Source organism: Trachymyrmex septentrionalis, unplaced genomic scaffold, assembly GCF_001594115.1.
Source record: "Trachymyrmex septentrionalis isolate Tsep2-gDNA-1 unplaced genomic scaffold, Tsep1.0 scaffold312, whole genome shotgun sequence".
NCBI lineage: Eukaryota > Metazoa > Arthropoda > Insecta > Hymenoptera > Formicidae > Trachymyrmex > Trachymyrmex septentrionalis.
The window spans coordinates 48,639-71,128 of NW_017305477.1; the positions used below are offsets into that span (position 1 = coordinate 48,639).

The 22,490-nt window shown below is 36.0% G+C and overlaps 1 protein-coding gene across 4 annotated transcripts in view; it reads right to left on the bottom strand.

Moving 5' to 3' along the window:
* The window catches only part of LOC108749773 (acetylcholinesterase-like), a 45,902-nt gene that overhangs the window by 22,541 nt on the left and 871 nt on the right, over positions 1–22,490 (bottom strand). Inside the window, exon 2 of one of the 4 annotated variants that reach the window (XM_018488722.1) lies at positions 5,293–5,444. The gene's annotated coding sequence lies outside the window, so the exon portion shown is untranslated. The other 3 variants (XM_018488727.1, XM_018488726.1, XM_018488728.1) reach the window with 3 other exon arrangements.

Below are 22,490 nucleotides of genomic sequence, written 5' to 3' on the forward strand. Positions count from 1 at the left end.
GCTGAGACGTCACTGAGACCTCACATTGCAAGCTTACAGTAATGTTGCAGCATTATTTGCAATTTAAATGACTGCATTCAGAAGAAAAAGTCACTTTGCAGCTTTGTAAAATTCTTTAATGTGATTGGCTTGTACAATTAGATTCAGAATGGGAAAGGAACTAAGGGTAAGAATATTAGAGAATCTTATCACTCATATTATAAGGTTGTCAAATTTCTTAACCAAAATTTCATAACTTTTTCCTGATTTCTAGACAAAATTTCATTATTTTCCTTGATACTTTCAACAATATTTTGAGATTTTTGTCTTGATTTAGAAACCTTCAAATATTTTGTTGAGAGAGCAATTTACATAGAATGTTCATTACTGTTAATGTTGCTGCAGACACTGCTTGCATTTAATTGTTAAGTTGGTATCTCAAAACTACGTAGGTGTGATGTATAAATTTCTTTAAACTTCTCTAAACTTACTTAAAGCCAAGAATTTTAATTTTCCAGAAAATTTTACAAAATTCTCTTATCCGTTATGTCCGTTTTCAATTTCCCTTATATTCCTCTGATTTTCCTAGTTTCCAATTTTGTGGCACACAAATCTGTATTAAAAAGTCTTACAACAGTTGTGCAAAATTGCTTTTTCTGCTGAACACAGCGAAGAATCGCAGTTACGATCTTGCAATGAAACATTTCTTCCTGCAGATCCGCGCTGCGTTTGCGATTAAAAAATCATGCATTATATTTAAACGGTAGGTGTACTTTGACAAATTTCAAGTGGGATATTCTGCTTCTCGTTAATATTTAACGGCAGACTCTTTGACTGATTTAATGTAGGGTACAAGACATCCTGCTTCACGCGCATTATTTCTTAATATGGAGTCGATTTCTCCTCGGCGAACCTGTCGTGGGTGCTCATCATTTTATCACGGCTCTTCAAATTTTTAACATAATATTACCAATGTAACTCTGTAAGCCTTGAATTAAAATTCCATCAAAGCAAACTCCATCTGAGATGTAGTATTCTTTCTTTTACCTCCATTTAAACAGGGGCTTGAATTCGTAAAAAGACTTTCATTTTGCGATAACTCAAGAATTGTCGATGACTCGATATTTTCGTCTTCGAGGAAAGATCGACTTCAAATCGGCCAAGAAATCTGTTGTTAAAGAATAATGTGCGAGAAGTGGAGTATCCATTATATCTTGTATACAGAGTTATCGATGGGAAATACGATGTCGCATAACAAATTTCTGCGTACTATCGCACGAAAAAATATATGCATATATATATATATTTGATGTAAGTGCGATAATATATTCAGAAATTTATATATAATTAAATTCATAACAACGTGGTATAAATTATAAACAATAAATAAAGGAGCAGTTAGCTTATATTTTAAATATATGACTTTCGCTATATTGATATCCTGCGTGTGGCTTGCTCCTTTATATTTATTTTGTGTGTGTGTGTGTGTGTGTGTGTGTGTGTGTGTGTGTTTATAATTATATAATATTTTCATTGGAACATTTAAATTTTATATATGCGTGAAGCTTTTCTTCAGCATATACATTGAACAGAATTTATGAATCCAGTGAAACATTAAAATTCCGATTTTGCTTTTCTCAATACCTTATATTTCTTCTTAATTTAAAAGTAAACACTATTATATTATATTTACACAGTTATGATTAGCATAGGCTTATTTAACTTTTAGAACGGGAAAACCAATAGCGGTGTTGAAACAATCATATTTTGAGGCAAGGAATACAATGAATAACGAATTACAAGAAATCTATAAGGAAAAACTGTAAGATTTAAAAAAACAGGTTCCTCTTTGAATGTCAATTTAAGAAAATGGACGGTTATAAAGCCTCTTTAGCGAACTTGAGCTGCAGATTATTTTAGAAAATGGGTAGAACAAATTTGTTTTTTACAGCTATATTACTTAGATTAGTAATAAGAGTAGCTACTTTAACAAAAAAAAGTCTAATAATTCACGGTGTCTTCCTTGTAAAATAATTTTGTAAAAAATATGTTTTTGTAGAACTTTCGAACACTACATTATTTTCCATCTCATTACAAAGCAATGAACAAAATAATTATTTTATATACGCTTTCAATTAGTTCTCAAACTTTTGCCTGGCACATATAAACTAAATGTGCTCTCTAAAATTCTCATTTCTGAATCTCATCGCGAAGAGCGAAATCTCACTCTCTGAAAGATCGAAAACTCAACCGTTCAGTTTCCAAATTGGTTTCCAAACAATTTTCGCTTTTCAGAGTGAGATTTCGTTCCGAAAGACGAAAGAATGTACATAATTACATAAATAATTACGCAAATATACATATATACGCACGTCGTGTCCAATGCACGATTCAGCGTCCCTCTCCCTCTCTGTACCTCTTTCCCCGTCTCACGTACGCAGGTTAGGGCGGGGGCAGGGGCAGGGGGAGGTATTAGTAGGATGATAGTATTCTCTAGTTACCACACGAAGGTCCACGTTGATTAGCAACTTCCTTCTACGTGTTCCGTGCGCGGCCGTACGTACGCTCGGTCACACGGGAGCGGCGCGTCCACGGGAACGTCGTCGCACGCGGAAGTTTACGCACGAGGACGAGATTAAACGTCGTCGTGAAATTAGGATTTATTGGTCGCACGGTGGCGAGGCACACACACTGTGCGAAACGAACGCCGATAGAAGTTTCTACGTAGGAATAGAGAGATTCCGCCCAGGCAAATCAGCGGCGGAAACAAGGCCGCCAAGGTTCTCAGCGAATCCCGAGCGGCACCGGTAATCGGCTTCAATTTAAACATCAAGTTCGAATAATCGAATGACATTAATTGCGTCCGATTTAACGTTTAGCTCAAATCATTCACGATTCGTACGCGTACAACGTTTCAGTTTCGCTGATTTAGACGGAAAAAATCGGTAATCTCTAGAGATGCTCTCTGACCTTCTTAAAAGAAAGAAAAAAAATCAATAAAAAATTAAATGAAAGGAAAATAAGTCGGAGCAAATTAACAAGTCACGGATTAAAGTCTCTCTCTCTCTCTCTCTCTCTCTCTCTCTCTCTCCCTCTCTCTCTCTTTTCAGACTCACCGAGATTTTTCAACAATATTCGCCGCGCGACACTCTCTCTCTCTCTCTCTCTCTCTCTCTCGCTCTGTCGGCGTTCTCCCGTTCCGTTTATCGATACTTATAAATTATGATACTTATTCAATTAGAATCGCGGGCGCCCGCGAAAGATCCGCGAAGGGATCGATTATTATCGATGTCGCGTCGCAATAATGAGGACCGTCTCGACGACGCGGGAGACGGGACGCACCCCGCCGACGAAAAGCACTGACAACGACGACGGGCTGGCGAGCGTTTACGGGAGTGACAGCGCGAGGCCCGACGCCGCATTAGAGCCACGAAGCGACTAGTTACTTCCCTTGGCACTGCGGCAGCATTATACGTTATCGCGTGTACGATATAGGTAGGGTACGTGATCCACAGCCAGCCGCCGCGGCTGGAAGCGCGTAGATCGATCGGGCGGGGATCGGACACGTCGAGCGCCGAATGTCGTTCGCCATGCAGAGAGAGGCCAGGTTCTGGCCAACCCTCTCGACTCGATATGCAAAATTTTCTCCCCGTACCGAGACGAGCGGGCAAATTTAATAACACCTCTCCGCCGAAGACACAGTTTTTCTTTTAATCCTCCGGAATGAACGATGGGTTTATCGGAGACTCGCTTAGTTGTATATGAAATCTCTCTCTTTCTCTCTTTCAAAGTATCAAACAATTCAATTTTCTTTACGTTACGTCAGCAGATTTGGATTCTTCTTGTTAATTTATACGTACACGCGGAAAGAACGGTTTTGTTGAAGTATCTAAAAATTTAACTAAATGCAGATTTGCAAATAATTTCATTGGATTATTAAAATTGTGTACGCTCCTGAGACAGTACACAATATTTATAAAATATTTATAAATATTTATAAGATTTATTTTAAATATTTTGTAAATATCTATAAGATTTATTTTACATATTTTGCAAATATTTTTATAGAAAAATATTTTAAATGACGCAGATCATAAACATTCATTATAAATATTATGAAATATTTATTGTAAATCTTGAAATAAACGCTATGACTTGATAAGACATAATTTAAGTAAAAAGTACTTATTAAATTTATTTATATTTATCATAAATATTTGGTCTATATTTTAATAATATTTCAAATAAAGCTTTACATAAAATATGTATAAAATATTTATATAACATTTCAAAAAATGAATATTGATAAACATTTGTCATAAATATTCTGTGCTGTCTGGGTCAAGCTGATTGCTGGAATGAAATTTTTAACAACGTTGCTTATCATGTTTGAGTTTCTGTATAATTATTTTGATGGTCCATTATTAGATTCGTATCTAAAGTTTTTCTTTTAATTTTCTGTGGAACGGACAATGGATCTACTAGAGACTTACTTAATTCTAAAGTCTCTTTCTTTTTAAAAAATCTCTTAAACAATTTAACTTCCACAAATTCGGAATTTGTATCAAGAATTTAATTAAGAACTAAAAATAATATTATAATATTAAACACTAAAATATATTTCTCTTGCCTAAAGATCTATAAGTAGATGCGAATATCGGAAATCCTTACAAGTCATTTTTTAACAAAAGCAGTAAGAAATTGTTTTTTTTTTTTTAACAAGACGATATCATTCCTAAAGAATTAACTATAAATATTTTTCCATTAATTTAAAATATCGACTTTCCTTCGGCAAAAATAAGAGTTCGATGATTATCGTTTATCGCTTTAATTTTTAGCGATGTTTATCTTAACATATCTAAATATAAATTTCATCAAACTTCATTTGAAATCGATGGAGAGAAGTAGTTTTATAACTTTATTTATTTCCTCAAAAGTTGAGTTTGCGAAAGAACTTTTATTAATCGTTTTTACTTTGGTCTCTCAATGTTTAAAAAAAAAATCGACTTCGAGTCGATCAGAGTCTGTCATTAAAAAGTAAATATTAAAAAGTGGACTAAAAGTAGAGCACGCAGATATGTATGTTCATAAATAATATTAAAGAACATTTACGAGAAAGTTTGGAGAATTTATTTTTTTAGTAGAAATATTATAAATACAAATACGACAATAAAGTTACGTTCGCGTATCCGTCTGAAAATCGGATTCGTTAGCTTCCGAGTTGGCTTCCACCCCTCTACCCTGTTCGCCGCGGGGGATCGTTTCCCTGTTCGTCGCACTTGTCTTTTACTTTTTCTCTTTTCCGATACTTACAGCGAGGAAGACGCGAGGAAGGTGCTCGACGCGGCTCGAGGTGATTAGACTTCAGACGGCGACGATGTCCTCCTCCGAATCCGCGACAGGCAGATCCGCTTGCCCTCCCCCTGTCTCGTCTACATTCTTCATTCGTGAAGCATCGTTCGTTTCTGTAACACAGCACACAGCGCGATTGATTGAACGAGGGTGTGTCGGAAATGAAGGGCGAAACGCAGACGAATGCGTGGGGACCACGAGCTCGTTATTTACGGATTACTATTGAAAGAGAGATGAGGGAGAAAGAGAAATGAATGGAGAGAGAGAGAGAGAGAGAGAGAGAGAGAGAAAGAGAGAGAGACACAACAGTGAGGAAAACACATATTGCAGTTCTACAAGTAATGACAAATTAATGCAGTAATAAAAGCAGCGACAGAAAATAAATATAGCCTTGGCAATAAGTATAAACGACCCTCGATTTATTGCAAAAAGAAACGGTCCGAAAAGAAAAATCCAAAGGAAAAATAAACATTACAAAATTGTGATAAAAATCAATATTATTTTTTAATAAAACTTTTCTAATAAATATCATATATTTTTTGTTAAAACTTTTTGAAATTTATTTTCGTCAAATATACACGCAGAATATACACAGAAAGTTTACGTCAAGTGGTGAGGGGATGTTTTGCACTTTGGGTTGTAAAATAAATAATAAAGACTAAAGTTCTGTTTGACCAGTAAGACCGTGGTGCCGCAATGTTGAATAACTGGTTGCACTGGCGAAGCTCGGTAGCGTTCTGGTGCCGCTTCTGTGAAAACACGCAGTTTCACGGCGGCAGTTTCGCTACGGCAGCATATTCCCTTTCTCCACCACGTATTAGATTTGATCCCTTCCCATCCCGCCCTGTCGCCGTAACGACACCCTCACACCCGAGAGAGCGCGTCCCTTCATTTCGGCCCGCGGCCGATCTACGGGTTTCGTTATCCGCGAAATTCCGCGTACGTCGCTCCAAGATGAGGGCGAATGCCAAAAGCAGGACGTATATATATGCCCTTATTAGAAATTCCAGTTGTACTCGCCTTCTCCCCGATAGCGACGTGGAATTTCGCATATAAACGTATAAAAGGCACCGAGGAAGATCAGGGATAAAGAAGGGAAGTTCCCTTTCTTACGACCTGAAGATGAAAACAATTTGCGATACGTAGAACAACTCTCCGTGGTCCAACGTTTTTTTTTTACACTGCTTTTCTATACTACTTTAAAAAATATAGATGTAGATTTAACATCCTGCGGTGTCAATTCTCGCCGATAATATTAACACCAATATGGCGTGGATTTATAATCCCTGGTGTTTATATCAGCATCATTATGATGTCGATTTAAAACCCCCACGATGTTAAATTTATATCATGCTAGTGTTAACATTAACACACTGAGAGAAAAGTATATCGTATTTGTGATTATAATTGCATGATAAAATAATTATGGTTGGAAGCATATAATTTTTTATATATAGTTATTATTGCTATGTTAATAATAATAAACCTTATATGTATAGTTACAACATTTTTTAGTATAATTTACTATATGCAAATATAATTTATGTGTAAAATAACCATACAATTAATCGAATGAATACATATTACGATCGTAATGATTATAATTCAGTGTTCAGGTTACTATGATCCATATGGTCAAAACAATTATAAATTTATGATTGTCCCAAAAAAAAATGACTGTAAATTATAGTTAAATTATGGCTATTCCAACAATCTTTTCGTCTCAGTGCACCAACATAGTGTGGATTTATAACTTCTGGTGTTTATATCAGCATCATCGTGGTATTTAAAACTAATGCTGTTAAATCCATATTATGTTGCTGTTAATATTAACAGTAATATTAACAGTACAGTGACAATTTATTTATTATTTAATTATATGAACATCGCGTGATGTTAAATCCATACTGATTTTTAGAGTGTATAGTTCAACCGAATGACTAATTGTGTTACTTAAAGGGTTTTTGGGTTCTAAAAAAAGTCTAAAAAAATTCTGTTACAATTCTTTCAACATTCAAGGAACAATATAGACATCGCATGTTGTTAAACTGACATTGTATAGAGTGGGGTCCTTCATCAGGTCATTGGTACCATAATTGTGTTTTTTAAAGGGTTTTTTGAGCCCTGAAAAAAATCTGAAACACTTTGACACACTCTTTTAATATATTTAAGAATACGATTTTACAAAGCATACGATTTTACGCAGCCATTATCCGTTTTTCACTTTTTCACGTACGCGTCCGAATTTGAGAATAATTTGAAATAAAAAATTCGCCTGATGGAGGCTTCAAAGTCCTAATTAAACCACGAAAGGATAAATTGCAGTACGAGTTTACGGGGGCGTACAGATTCAACCGGCGCGCGGCGGTTCGATTAATTAACGCTCGGCAATTAAAGAATTCGAGTACTCTTGTGGACTGTTCTTATCGTTTTCGCTTCGAAATAGCGAACCTCGTTCTATTCTCGTACAAATTACTTTCGTTGAAGTGGCTCCCTTAAATTGGACGTCTCTTTAAAGATTCCGAGAGCGACGGCTGGTGGTTCGACGATATCGGACGGAACGTCTGCGAATTTTCGTTATTACAGACACACACACACATACACACACATCTACACACGTATGCATGTGCGCAAGCACAAACACACGGACGATCGTTGACCGAGAAACGAAAGGTCAGGGCGTCACTGGCTCGGCTTGGCTGGCTGCACTGCGGCCCGCTGAGTTTCGCGGCGCCGACATTTAGGAAATTACCGTGAGGACGAAGGGTGAGAGACGAAACCGGCTGCTCGACGAAATATGCATCGGCGCAGCCCGGCACCGGGCGTGCCGAAAAACAAAAAAAAAATCACCGGATGTCCTACTCGGCGGAAAGAGATTCCGTCGGCCGACACGCGGGATCGATTTTTCCGTCCCGACGAAAATGTCGGGACGCTCGTGACTTTCGAGTGATCGAAAAATACGGGGGTAGGTCTGAGAAAAATCATCTCTCTTTCTCTCTCTCTCTCTCTCTCTCTTTCTACTTTTATCGAATATATTCGATATTGTACTTTTATTTAATTAGTACTTTACGCATAGGAAAGTGTCACTTTTTCTAGACTAAAGCTGCATTATCAGGAAAATTTTTGAGCAAACCAAGTTCAAAGGAAAAAATAGATGACAGGATAGTATCTGGGAAATTTCAATTTTAAAACGTATCCATAAGAGCTTCATATTGAAGTCCCTTTAATAGAATTTTAATATAAAAATCGTCGATGCAAGCGGCGTTAAAAATTGTGGCGATAATCTCTCTTGACATTTTCTCCAAGGTGGATTCGTCTCTAATTTGACGGGATGGAAAGGCGTCCAGTAGGTTCTGGCACACCGCGCATTTCTGAAAGAGTGAAAATAAGTAACAAAAATACAAGGACTCTTCGTCGAATAAAATAAATAACAATAAATGAAGGGCGAAGTAAGAGTCAGCGCATTTCTTTAGAAAGTCATATAATTGAAGGCATAAATTAAAAAAGTACAGTAAAGATGAAAAAAAGAAAGGAAAGATGTATACCAAGAAATAATAACGGTGAAAAAATATTTCGTGAAAATAGCGCGAATAAGCGCGTTTTTTTTCCTCACCTCGCTGGATTTTCGATCTATTGCCCACGCTCGAGAACGAATAGAAACCGCGGCATTGTTTGCGTCTTCGTTCACCCGCGGGTGAACGATTTGCATTTGAAATACTCTGAACGTCCGTTCAATCCGAGGTTCGCGACGTCGGCTGAAAGACGCGTCACTTCCTCATTGAGATGGGATTTTGAAAATAATTCACCGACGCGTCACGCCGACGTTCCATTCAGAAAAATAATTGCCGAGATGCCTCTCTCTCTCTTGCCGGAAAAAGGATTCTCCCGACTCGGATATTGAAAATACGGTTTGGAAAATTATGGCGAAGAAGAAAAAGGAGAAAATACTACGATGGCACACTTCGACGTTCCTCCTCCAGTCCCTCAAGAGCTCCCTGTCGAGTTGGATGTTTCGCGCCGTTGCGGGTCAGAAACGCGCAGCACGAACGATGGGAGAGGGTCAGTCGGACCCGACGCCGCAGTCCCGTCCCTATGACAGGGTAAAAGCGAGCGTGTATCGCCAGGTATCATCGGGGGATTATGGATGGCCCATGGACACGCTAACCCGGTGACATCTCTAGGTCAGCTCGACCGCTCGTCGCTCGATCCGCCACCGATTCGCCACCGCACCGTATTTTCAGACCGGCTGCGATTAAGGCCGAGGAGACAGGCCACAACTCGTTAAAGTCCCAGAACGACCCTCTTTTAAGTCCCGACGATACTCTCAAATGAAAACACTTGGATTCGAAACGAGCAGGTCACATGGCATTGTCGCCAAATATATATTCACGAAGTTGAAGAATTCTGCATTAACAGAAAAGAATATCTAACGATGCAACTATAAAGGTGACAACTACATAAGTTTAATACGTAGAATCAATGTACATAGTGAAGAAATTAGTGTACGTAATTGAATAAACTTTTTACAGCTGCAATAACTATATAAAAATAGTTTATTCAATTATTAGTATACAATAATTCTAGAAATAAAATAAAATTGTATAATTATCACTTTTATAGGTTTTTTTATTATTATATCTTTTTCTCTGAGATCATCTTTCATCGTTGCAATGACTATAAAATAATTTATTCAACTATATATATTAATTCTGTATATAAAACTTATATAGTTGTCACTTCTTTAGTTATTACTGCTATATCATTTCCTCTAAAGTAGTCTCTTATATCGTTGTAACATCGTTGTAACAACTATAAAATAATTTCTTCAACTGTGTACATTAATTCTACATAAAATTTTTATAATTGTTACTATTTTGTCTATTTCTCTGAGATTCTTTTTAGATAATTAATTCTATATATAAAACTTGTATAGTTATCACTTCTTTAGTTATCACTACTATATCTTTTTCTCTGAAGTACTCTGCTACAACAACTATGAAATAGTTTATTCAACTGTGTACATTAATTCTACATAAAATTTTTATGATTGTTACCATTTTGTCTTTTCTCTGAGATAGTTTTTTACAGTTGCAATAACTATAATAGTGTAGTATTCAATTGTGTACATTAATTCTACGTACAAAACATGTAGTTGTCTACTTTTATAATTGCTACCACTGTGCACCTTTTTCTCTGAGCGTGGGTAGAACGATCTGTGTCCGCAAAAGCAGTCAAGCAATCATCGATAAGTGATTGAAAAAAAAACAAACGCGTACAGAGGTGCGGCTCGAGGCTCAGGGGAACGCACGGAGATCCTTTTCGCTCGATATTCGAACTGTAAAAGCCACGAAATGTCAAAGTGAAATGTAAAAGCCACATCCCTTTCGCGCGCAGCGACGAATTCGAAAGTCTGGCAAAAGCGAAGATGCAACAAGAGCGAGTAAGGGGGAATGGGCGGGCGAAGGAAGAGAGGAAAGAAGAGTCGTACGTCGATAATAAACATTATCGATAATAAACGGAACGACAGACGCATTCGGTGGCGGCAATCCTTGACCCGGTTATTCGCGTAAGCGAGCCAAATATTGACCTAATCTAACGGCGAATCGCCGCGCACCGCGAACGTCCGAAGCCTGCTGCGTTTTTGTAGGCGGGCCACTGGTTAAAACCAAAGGTCTCCCTCCTTGTTAACCCTTCCTTCGTCTTCCCTACCCCTCTCACCTCTTTTCGTAGGAGAACGAGAATACATTAACGGTAATAAGCGGACCGGGCGACGCGCCAAGTCCGCGAAAAATTATCACGAACCGCCGTAGGCCTGTACGTGTGTCTACGTGTGTGTATGTGTGTGTGTTCGTTTTATGAAACTTCTCTCGTTTCTCGTTTCTCACTTCGCCCGGTTTGTCACGGAGCGCGACAGGCCGTACGACCGTAAATAATTCTTTGTGATAGGAGAGAGAAAGAGAGAGAGAGAGAGAGAGAGAGAGAGAGAGAGAGAGAGAGAGAGGAGAGGAGAGGGATAGGAGGGAACAAATGGTATCGGGAGGCTAGTTGATATTTGGCGGGCCGACTACGGGCAATCGGAAATTCGGCCGTTCGTGGCATGCGCGATAAAACGGCGAGACGGTACCGGAACGTACCAGACACCGAGTCCTATTTTCTCTCGCTCTCGGTCTCGTTTCGACATTTCCAACAGCCCCTTCCCCGTCCTGAGATACTCTCCCGCTTTCTTTCCTCGGTCGATCTCGCGGAGTGAATCGAGCCGGATCAAACCCTCGAATGAGACTTCATCGAGTTCCTTTTTCTAACGGATGGCTGCTGTAGAGCGTATCTTGCTCGAGAGGGATGGAAGGAGCTAGCTCGGCGATTACAAAACGGAGTACAATGGAGATGAAATGCGCGCCAGAACGAAGATGATAAAGTAAAAGTTTGATTAGCTCCGGTCAATACGCGCAAAAAGAGAGACTTCGATACCTCAGATACTTTTTAATCTCGAGAGTACGTTCGCTTAGAGAAAAAGACTAGCAATTATATAAGTGATAACTATACCAGTTTTTTATATAGAATTAATACATACAAACACACGCACACGCACACACACACACACATATATATAGTTGAATAAATTATTTTATAGTTATTACAATTATTTAAAAACTGTCTAAAAAAAGACAAAATGGTGACTATTGTATTTTATAGTTACTGCAACTACAAAAGGCTGTCTCAGAGAAAAAGACATAACAGTGACAACTATAATATACAAGTTTAATATATAGAATTAATGCACACATGTATATAGTTGTATCAGTTATATTATAGTTATTGCAACTATGAAAGAATTATTTCTGAATTATTTCAGAGATAAAAAGCAACTATATAGATAATATTAGGCGCGCAAAAAAGTTCTAAGCTTTAGATTTCATACAACCGAAACCACAATTAAAATCTTTTTATTTTCCCGTCCTTTTGCGGTTTTTAGTGGTATGAAATTTGGCGTTTAACGCATATAGCTTTAAAAATCATAGCTCATAAAAATCATATTCACGAAAGCAGTAACAAAACAGCATATTCGATCCACTTTGGTTTTATCTGAAAATGCTGCTGAAGCCACTGAAATGATTCGTGCTGCATATGAAGAGAACGCTGTAAGTCAGGCTATATGTAAAAGATGGTATCAAAAATTTCGCCAAGGAGATTTTAGTCTTGAAGATGAACCGTGTACTGGACGCCCTCAAAAAATTGAAACGGCGAACTGCAAGCATTGCAGAATATATAATATAAACTCTGCGCAAACTGAAAAAGAGCTTGCAGTGCAGCTTGACGTTACGCGGCAAGCCATTTTCGTACGTTTACATGCAAAAGTTCAGAAGAAAGGCAAATGGGTTCCGCATAAACTGTCAAAGACAATAAAAATCGACGGCATGACACCGCAGTTTTGCTTTTGCTTTCAAAGCTTCAGAAAAAAGATTTTCTGTAAAAAATCATCATTACAGGAGATAAAAAGTGGATTTTTTTATGATAACCCAAAGCGTAAGAAATCATGGGTTAACCTTGGTCAATCTTCAACACCGATGCCAAAGTCCAATATCCACGTCAAGAAGGTTTTGTTCTGCATTTGGAAAGGTGTGTCGTATTACGAATGGTTACAGGCCGGGTGAAACAATTTCAGCGGACCGCTATCAAGAACAATTGATCAATTTGAGCGATGTGTTAAAAGAAAAGAGGCCATTTACTGGCCAAGCACGTCGTCAGGTGATCCTGCTTCACGACAATGCCCGACCACATGTCGCAAAAGCAAACTCAGGACCATATCTTTGCGTTAGACTGGGAACTTCTCCCGCACGCGGCGTATAGCCCAGACATGGCGCCTTCCGATTACCATCTATTCCGGTCACTGCAGCATCACTTGGCTGATACACATTTCGTGACACTTACTGAGATACGAAAATGCATTGATGACTTTATCGCCTCGAAGCCGATAAGCTTTTATTAACAAGGAATCCGCAAGCTGCCCAAAAAATAATAAAAAGTCGTGAATGCGAACGGGAAATACTTCGCTGATTAATATTTTTTTGTTAGTTTTTAAATAAAAATTTAATTTTGCAAAAAAAAAGCTCAGAACTTTTTTGCGTACCTAATAACTATATTTACGAATTTTATATATAGAATCAATATATAATTGTAGAAACTATTTTATTATTGCAACTATTTAAAAATATCTTAGAAAAGAGACATATAGTGGTGACAACTATAAAAGTGACAATTGTACAAGTTTTATATGTAGAATTAATGCACACACACACACACAACAAATAATTTAATAAACTATTTTATAGTTACAACTATAAAAATTATATTTAACTAAAACATCCTCAATTTATCGCATTTTCTAAAAATTATAATAAAATCTACAGGAAAAAACTGATAAAATATTAAAATTATTATAAAAATGAATATTATATTTTAATAAAATTATTTTTCATTTATTCTTTGTTAGTTATAATTTACGTCAATTACGGAGGACGTTTTATATTTTTAGCCAAGGTTGTATGAAATAGTTTATTCAACTATGTACATTAATTCTACATAATAAAAAACTTGTATAGTTGCCATCACTATGTTTTTTTCTGAATGTATAAGTAATAAAAAAAAACTATGAATGAATAAAATATAAAAATGAAAAATAAAATTAGAAAAATTTAAAAAAAAATCCTTTTTTTTCTCGTAGAACAACCTTAATAGATTCAAACAAAATTTAATATTCTTTTGCGCACATTTATTTGTACATGTTTTTATCGGGACAGACCCTTGATAAAGTTTCCAGAGTGTCGGATCAATAAACAACAAAAAGTGCCATCATATTTATAACAATGCAATATGTGAATAATAAAGATAAAACTTCCGGCATTAATCTGACTTCCATAATCGAATTTCGCTACGCCGCCCACACATTTCAGCTTGTGATTCGCCTTAATTACTATCACGAACTACGAAGTGTATACATTTGTGGTGCCGCATTTTCAATGACGAACGCACAACGACGACGACGGGCGTTGCGTCGCATCGCGTCGCGTCGCGTCGCGCCGCGTCGCAGCCGCAATGCAGCGCGCAACCCGGCGAGAAGAAAAATCGTTCGCCGGCCGCAACCGAAACTTCGGTGTCTTCCTTCCTTCCTCTCTTCCTTCCTTCCTTCCTTCCTTCCTTCCTTCCGTCCTTCCTTCCTTCCATCCTTTTGCTTTCGTTCGCTCCCACTCACTTCGCACCGGTTGCTTCCGCGGCGACCGCGCGACCATCAACTTTCAGTAAACTTTATGGCAAAGGAAATCTTTTTAAACAGGCGGACAATTCGGTATCTTAGAACATACATATATATATTGCAGACGCTGTAGCTGGTTGGCACTGTTTCCAACTATATCACTGCGTTGATAGAAAAGTGACGCAATATTCAAAATTAACAAAAACTTTATATATATAGTAGAGAGCGTTTTTAAAATTCTGAATTAAAATAATGTTTTAATTAGGATAGTGAATATGCAATTTTTGTTTAACTTTCCTTTTTTTTCATTATAATTTCCTGACGTATCTAAAAAATTTAGCTACACCGAGAGAAATGTGTTTGATATTTGCGACTGTAATTACATGGTAAAATAATTACGGTTGGGATTTTTTATGGTTATTACTATCAAAATGTTAATGATAATAACGTCATATAAAGTTTTCTAAAATATAAAAAAATGATATTATAAATTAGGAAAATTTTAAATATTGATGTAATAAATTATCAAGATATAAATAATAAATGAAATAAACATTTTTAGTCAGTAAGTTCAAATCGCAATTATAGTGAATATAACTATTTTCTTAAATTCATTTACTATTTATGAGTTAATAATAACTAAAATATGTAGTTAAGAAAAAATGATTTTTAGATGCTAAAGATTTTTAAGCAGCATGTGTTATTAATAGCACAATTAATTATTTTTGACTACTAACATAGATAAAACAACTATAGATTATAGTTAAATTATAGTAACTGCAACCTTTTCTCTCTCAACATATAGATATAGATTGAAAACATTTGGTTCGATCATGAAAATAATTATATAAAGAGCTTAAGTTTTAATAACAAAAATAGCAAAATGTGCTACAAAAAATTTTAACATTTTAACAATCAGTTTGGACTTACTGCATAAATATTTTGATGATTCTACAAAAATTATTTTTTCAGATCTGTATCTAAATTCTGATTCGTTCTTTCCAGGTATAACTTTCCTTTTTTTCCATTATTTTATATTTTTTCCATTACTTTCATTTATAATGTATTTTTCAGAATTATGTTATCAATTTTAAAAATCCGAACACCATGCAATCCTAATGTAAGTTTCATCTCTTTTCAGAGTTGTAATACTTTCCCATATAAAAAAATGAGCAATTAAATACATTGTTTTCTACAAAAGTATATCAGTCTTTAGGATCGATTTCTTTTTATCATCTAGTGACTTTTCTACCGCAGCGATATTTGTCCTTGTCTGTTTGTTATTATTAGCATTAAAGGGTTAATGTTACCATTGCCCATTACTGGCATCATTACCGTTTTTTCTGTTTCCGCGCGTGGAATAACTTAAGATTGAGCTCATTTTTTACGAAGGGAGTCAATTCGATCGGCAGGGCAAAATATAATACGGGCGATCCAGCAAATTATTATTCGCAAGGCACTGCGCGTTTTGCCGATTTATCAGTTGAAAAAATCGCGTTTACGACGACGTAAGGACTTACATAGGTACGTTCTTGGCCGCTCTTAAGTGCTGATTTCATCAACGCCCGAACGTGACTTCGCAATCGCGAAGACGCTTTGAGCGTTTATCTACGAAAGATTTTGAAGTAACTATGATGTTTACAGCCGTTTAAACACGCGATATAATATGTCGTATTAATGCAAAAATTAATATCTTAAGAAAAAAGAAGAAATTGTAATTATTGTAAATTATTGTAAATTATTTAATATTGAAGATATTTTTAAATTTCCTGAAATATCATTAATTTGATTGTTACATAGAAATGATTTGATACATTTAATACTCGTTTATAAGTCTCGGAAAGTAATTTGCAAATTGATATTATCTATCTGCAAGTGAATAATTTTGATTGCGATCAAACGAAAGTAATTATAAGTTACAGTTTGCGACGCAATAAATTATCTGGCGATAATATAACAAAAATAATGCGTAGCCTCATGCAATTCGTAATATTAGTAATTTTATATTATTAATATTTTTAAACACAAAGATTGACGTAGAAAAAAGTCGAACGTGACGCAACAAACTAAAGATTTACTTATCTATAAAAAAATCTCAGATAATTGTAAGTAATTATATAAAGTTCTATATATAAAGTAAAATTTAAACAGTTTTTCAATAGTTTTCTCTTTTCTTCTATAATAAGACTATTCAGTAAAAATACTCCAGTAGAAATACATAATGATTTTTATTACATAAATGTCTAATTGTATTAAATTTGTTTTAAAATAGATATATGTGTAATACATATACGAGTATGTATAAAACTATAAAATGCTGTATTTTTTAATGACATTATTTTTAATAATAGAGATTTAAAGGCAAATTTTCTCTTAAAATCAACTTTCAGAAAAAAGAAAAAATGAAGAGATGATACAATCACACGCTCTGCTTTCCTATTTTCTGCTGCGTAGACCGGTCGGTGAGAATTCAGACTCTCTATTAAATTAACGATAACGATTGAGAGCGATCTCTCGCGTTGCATCGATTTCTCGTTTCGTCCCGTCCGTCGAAAAACAATTGGTAGTCGGGGTGGTGCGGGGGTGGGCGCGGGGGTTGAATCGGTGAAATGCATAATTGTGGAATCGAGCGTAGTCGAGGCTCGGTCACCCCTATTTTCAGTCCGATCCTGATTGGAACGCGCGAACGGGGAGCTCGGCGTGTTTGCGCGTCCGGCGTTTGCTCTCCACGTAAATTTGCGCTTTCTCACTCCGTCGCTTCTTCGTCCACACTCAGAAAAAAAGACACAGCAACTAAAGAAGTGACAACTATACATGTTTCATAAGTAGAATTAATGTACGTAGTTGGGTAAATTATAGTTGTATAAATTATAGTAACAACTATTAAGTAATTTATTCGATTATGTACATTAATTCTACATATAAAATTTTATGAAGGTGTTATAGTTCTCATCATTATAACTTTTTCTCTAAGATAGTGTCTTATAAGAAAAAAACAGAATTTTATCCGAGATTACATCACACTCAGAAAAAAAGACATAGTAGCAACTATAAAAGTGACAATTATACAAGTTTTATAAGTAGAATTAATATATGTAGTTAAATTAAATTTGTCTAAATTATAATAACAACTATTAAGTAATTTATTCAATTATATACATTATTACATTACGCTGCCGCATCCCCGGGTCCCAGTTGGTTTTCTAACTTTTCCGCTTTTCGTAGTTAGGTCGATTCTCGCGCTTTGCCGAGCTTCCCGGCACGGCCGAGCGATCCCCGTCCGACGTTTTTTCCACGCGATTCCTGTTGACGTAGCGCAATCGGATCGAATCGATTCTACCGACCCGGTCGCCCTTAGTCCCTAGAGAAATGTCACGATTGGTGTGATGACGATGAGTTACGGATATAACTGATTACAATCAGAGGAAATATAGTAGTGACAACTATAAAAGTGACAACTATATGTTCTTTATATGTAAAATTAATATATCGTACACACAGTTGAATAAATTATTTTATAGTTGCTGCATTTATAAGACTATATTATATATAAAGAGAAAGTCATAGTGATGACAACTATAAAATTGACATTTACAGAAATTTTATATGTAGAATTAATGTACACAATTGAATAAATTACTTAATAGTTGTTACTATAATTTTGACAACTGTAATTTATTCAACTACATATATTAAATCTACTTATAAAATTTGTACAGTTGTCACTTTTATAATTGTTACTGTCTTTTTTTCTGAGTGTGGTATAATTTTGGATAAAATTCTGTTTTTTTCTTATAAGACACTATCTTAGAGAAAAAGTTATAATGATGAGAACTATAACATTTTCAGAAATTTTATATGTAGAATTAATGTACACAATTGAATAAATTACTTAATAGTTGTTACTATAATTTTGACAACTGTAATTTATTCAACTACATATATTAAATCTATTTATAAAATTTGTACAGTTGTACAAATTTGTACACTTTTATAATTGTTACTGTCTTTTTTTCTGAGTGTGGTATAACTTCGGATAAAATTCTGTTTTTTCCTTCAGCTCGCTTCTTGTAGCCAATTCTAAGTGTTTTGTCGGCGCTTTTTCGCGGATTCATCGTATAGGATTCTGGCCGAATAAATGAGTTGGAACGAGCAGAAATGAACAAGTTGCTTCAACGAGTGCGAATGACATCGCCGTCAGTCATTCATTCGCATTCGCTCACGCTCATTTGCTCGACCTGAATCCGACTTTAACGAACACGAGGCGCGAATAGCGTCGCGAATCCGTGATTCTCGACGAAGGTAAATTATCTCGGCGATGTCCGAGCTGGTTATAAGTTTAGATAAAAATAGAGGGTACGGCGGGTACACGGGCGAATATATCTATATATATGTGTTAGTATAAATAATAACAGAACACGATCGAACGTAACGTATTAAAGTATTTACGGAGGCCTGCGGTAAAAGAACAATATACCGCCGACGGTGAATCGCTTCGCGCTGCTTCGCGTTACTCCCCATCGCTCGTTCCTCGAACGAGGACTTTAGGGAGACGACGGCGGCGGCGACGTCGTCGTCGTCGTCGTCGTCGTATCGCCGTCGCCCAAAGCGCCGCACAAATTGGACAGGAAATTAGACCCGACTCTTCCAATAGAGCGAAAGAAAGGGCTCTTTGATGTAAAATGTTTTCTTACCGTTCGACATCGGCGAAACGTCGCCACGGACGACGTCGTAGTAGTAAAGGAAGGACCAATAAGAGTCTAATGGTTAGCCTCCATTCGAGAGAGATACCGCTGGCCGGTCGCTCTTTTACTAACTTTTATTCTCTAATGGTAGCGTCAATTTCGCGAGAGGAAACAACCGTCGAGAATCACCGTCGGCAATCGTATTTATTGCCACCGGGATTGCTGCGAGGAGTCGTTCCTTTTTTACCTTTATCCGCTGTACCTCGCAAAAGCTTCTGTCACACGATGCTTCTTTCCTACTGGATTGTTTGCGTTTTGGTAAATTACTAGAATTCTACCACACACAGAACTCAATAATTTACTAAAACGCAAGCAATCCCATATAGAAATTTAATACTAGTCAATAATTAAGTCCTTATTTTAAATATCAAAAGCATCGTTGTTCAAATTTTTAGTCCAAATAAGTAATTAATTATTTTCCTTTAGTAATAAATTGGCCAATGTTAGATTTATAATGTAAGGGATTCAGCAGGAGAGATGCATCGTGTGCCACAAGCTTTATTTTCAAATTACTTATTTTAAGTATTAAAAGCAATATTGTTCAGTACTTTAGAGTACTTAAAATACGTAATTAATTACTAATTTATTACTTTCAATAATAAATTGACCACTATTAGATTTATGTAAGAGATTTGATAGGAAAACATGCGTCCTGTGCCGTTTTACTCTCGAATTACTTATTTTAAGTATTAAAAGCACTGTTGTTCAGTGGTTCAGTACTTTTTTAGTACTCCAAATAAGTAATTAATTACTGTCTTCCATTAACAAATTGGCCGCTAGATTTCTGTAATGGATCCGGGAGGGAAACATGCATTGTGTGCCGCAGGATTTACTCTCAAATTACTTATTTTAAGTATAATGTTAAAAGCAATGTTGTTCAGTACTCGAAATAAGTAATTAATTATGGTCTTTCAGCAATATAAATTGGTCATTAGATTTTGTAAGGAATCCGGTAAGAAAAAACATCGTGCGCCGCGAGCTTCACACTCGAATTAAGTGCGCGGCTGTCGGTGCGCGTAATTAATTGCAGTCGCTTACGAAAAAGTCGTCACTTCCGCTCTACTTCTGCGGAGTTTCATGAAAAAAACATATATCTAGCTTTTTGTCCAATAGCCACAGGTACGAGCTGTGCACCGCCGACGGCGGCTTCAGCGTCGCCTGAATCTCCGTTCTTGCCTTCATTGTTTATCGCTGTCGTCGTTACTTATCATTCTGTTGCAGAAGCTAATCGGATTACGGGCGAACGATCGTGACCTAAAATCGATCGCGTCGTTTCGCGGTACGCTGCTGCATAGCGGTTAATTATTCCACAACGAGGTGGCGGGGACCGGTACGGGGGCGAGTATAATGGCGTGGGCTTTAATCGACACGTTATAGTAATACCGTGTAGCGCAAAAAGTTTCGCGAAAATACGAACCAAAGATCTCCCGTAACGGAGAACGGACACTTAACCGCACTCGCGTGCTCGGCGAAGGGAAAAAAAGAGGGAACGAAATTAAAAGTTAGTTTACCCGATACGTTATGGGCACATTAAAAGGTCTGCGAATGTGCAAACCGAAGTTTTTTTTTTTTTCCGATCAGAAACGCCTACGCCTATTACGTACTTGGCGAAAGAGAAAGAGCGTATTAAAAGTCTATAATTTAAAAGAGTGGGCACATGTGAATCGACAGACATTGTCCATTAATGCCATGCACGGGATTATGCAAGTTTGCAAATCGAAGAGATTCCCAAATTGCACTTTTACGACTTCACACTTGACAGGAATGGATAAATAAAGACGAATAGATAAATAAATACATCGAAATGAAATGTACTAAATTTTAATAAATCACTCGTTTGAATAGTATCAAGTAAATACTTATTAAATATAAAGATATATTTGTTTTATTTAATACAAAACTATAATTAATTTAATTTAACAATTTTCTGGGATTGTTAGAGCCTTTATTTCCTATTTTTTTATTACGGTCTTAAAAGACACTTTATTTAATATTGTTAACAATTTTTTTTATTGATTAAATATTCATTTACTGTAAATAAATGTTTACTTAGCACCGTTCAAATAAATATTTATAATAATTTAGTACATTTTTTCTCAGTACAGAGAAAAGAGAAGTTGAGCCTTATTGGAAAAACTAGTTGTGAAAAACTATTGAGGCCTAGCTCGCACGAGCGTTTATATGTACAAATGTCTTCCTTTTGAAAAATTGCTTGTTTTTCAAGCTCGTTTTTTAAATAATCCGACGAAGCCTTTCAAAATATATATTTTTATATCCTCTGTGGTACATTTTCTATACACGCGCTTGTACATCATACAAAATACGCGATATGCAGTAGCTGCCAAAAGTTTCCGGCCAATAAGTAATTTCATTGCATTTCTCGTTGACGGATAAAAAAATCTTTACAAAAAAAAATTAATACATAGAGTTGTCACAAATTCCTCTTTCTAAAATTCCATGACTTTTCCCTGATTTCCAGATAAAATTTCATGAGTTTCTCTGATCTTCAATAATATTTCGAAATTTTTTTGTATTTTCGTTGATTTGGAAATATTTTATTGAGAGATCAATTTAACATAACATTGTAAATTATTATTAATGTTGCTGATGCTGCTTGCATTTTTCATTGTCAAGTTGATAATTTTCCAAACTGCGTAGGATATGAGATACGTATATTAAATCTATTGAAGACAAGAATTTTTATTTTCCGGAAAATTTTGCAAAATTCCCAGACTTTTCACTGATTTCCCGGATATTTCCCTGATTTTCAATTTTGTGGTAATCCTGATTAAAATACCATACAGGTACTTTAATATATTATAATATACATACACTAGTATTTAGAATAGCGTGATCTTAAATTGATTGTAACAAGATTTTTATTAATTTAGAGTACAAACTGAAAAATAGATTAATAAAAATTATCTATAAAGTTGCAGTCGACCGGAAACTTTTGACAGCTACTATATATACATACGAGTATATATATCATACAACTTATCCCGATTATTTGAGCGTTTTCTGTCTTACGCATAATTCCATAGCGGATCATAAATCGTCTCAGGCGAGCTCAGTCAGTCAAAGAATAAACAAAGAATAAAGGAAGAAACCGCGCTGAGCAAAGATTTGCGAAAGATAGACTTGGATATTCGGCGCAGAGATTT